Here is a 2,060-nt window from a genome sequence, read left to right as displayed (position 1 = left end):
ATAAATAGGGCTGCTATGAACATAGTGGAGCATGTGTCCTTCTTACCGGTTGGGACATCTTCTGGATATATGCCCAGGAGAGGTATTGCTGGGTCCTCCGGTAGTACTGCTTTGTGCTTTTTTGAGACATGGTCTCATATTACTCATACTGACCTTGAACTCCTGATCCTCTGCTTTCATCTCCAAAGGGCTAGGATCACAGGTGTGAGCCCCCACACCCACTTAACAGTTTAGTTTTGTATATATTACATTATTTAGTGTGTGTGTGTGGGGGGTGCGTGTGTGACACAGAACCCATGTGGAGGTCAGAAGGCTACTGGTAGGAGTCAGTTCCACCAGGTAAGTTCTGGGATCAAGCTCAGGGTGTAAGCTCCGATGTCAAGTGACTTGACCTGCTGAGCCATCTCCCTAGTCCCATTTTTATGAAAGTTTACCTTGTTCCTTTTCTAATTTGATCACTGTTACAATCTTTGTGGTCTTGCTGTCTTCTGTTCTCTTCAACATCCCATCATTATCTCATATTTGATGATTCCAGCATCTTAAGGCTTTGAAGGGTTGAATCTATTGCATCTTAAATTGATGCTCAGTCATGGTGATTGTTTTCTTGCCTATTTATTAACCTTTTTTGTTGTTGTTTCTGTTAATTCTCCCCAATGCCTGAGATAGGGCTTTACTGTGCAGCCTAGGCTGGTTTTAATCATGTGACCCACCCTCACCAACATTCCAGTTGCTGAGATCACAGATATCGCCATATCTGTTCATTTGTTTTTGATTGATTTTAATAACAGAAAATTTGGAAATCCTTTTCTCCACAGAAGATTAGCAGTTTCATTTGCCAGCTGTCTTGTGCGCCTTCAGCAGTGAGCCCTCTTTCTAGGACATCACCTTAATCTATGTGTCTCAGATCCAGCTCTTCTTACCTTGTCAATGGGTTAGGCATAGTTTTCAATACAATTCTAATGCAAACGAAATATGCAGGGTAATCCCCTATTTTATTAGTATTAAAGCACTCTGGATTTGTCTGGATTTTATTTTGTTTCTGGTTCCCTGGAAATTTCTCCTGGTAATATACACTAAATATAGTGTCCTCCGGCAGGATCAAGCTGTTCTGCAACAGGAAGAACTTTGGAATACCCAGTCTCAAGTACCCAATCTCAGCTGGGTTAGTCATGACTCACCTACTGCAATCTGGCTTTAACTCCTGCTCACGGCAACTGAATCTGCTTATTCCCCCTTGTTGCCAAATTTTTTCTTCTTTTAGTATTCTTTCTTCTTCTCTCCTGGGGATCAAACTTAGGGACTCATCTTTCCTAGGAATCAAACACTAAGCAAGCACCGTATCATAGATCTACACATCAATCCCTGATCTTCACTTTGAATTCTTTTTCATACATGAAGCCCTCTAAGGTCCTGGCTGTTCTGTCACCCCACCCCACCCCACCCCTTCACCCCTTTGGTTTCTTTGAATGAGGGCATCGCCTTGTGCTTCAGCTGGTTTTGACCTTGAGCTTTCCAAGCACTGAGATTGTAGGCCTGCACTGTCAAACCTGTCCTGTCATTCTCCAAAGACTCTCCTTTGGTTGCGCAGCGACCTTCCTACCTAAACTCCCACCCATCTTTCTCTCTATGCTTTTTTGCCATCTTTGGGAGATTCTTTCAACTCAGCTTCACAAAATACACTGTCTGAGCTCCTAGAGGCCCTATCGAGCTGCCGTTACTTCCTACCCTACACATTCTCCGACATGCTCCATCCATACAAGGGCTCGGTATTCGGAATTCCCTGTGTGTACTGCCCCAGCAAGGCTTTTGTACATGTTTCTCCTTCTCCTTGGAATGTGTCCTCCTATCCTTTTGTAACCCCTGATATATGTTTCCTGAGTACTTTAAATTGCATTATAATAATCTGTTCACTTACTGTCTTCCTCTGTGAGATTGTTTTCTGAGTAAAAGTCACAGCATAATTACATCTTTATCCTGTGTCTGGGATATAGTCAATGGGACACAAATGAATGTTTGACTAGTAACTAAGAGAACAAACACATGAATGAATGAGTGAATGA

Source organism: Mus caroli, chromosome 9, assembly GCF_900094665.2.
Source record: "Mus caroli chromosome 9, CAROLI_EIJ_v1.1, whole genome shotgun sequence".
NCBI classification, from domain to species: Eukaryota; Metazoa; Chordata; class Mammalia; order Rodentia; family Muridae; genus Mus; species Mus caroli.
Note: the sequence above shows the minus strand (reverse complement) of the source record.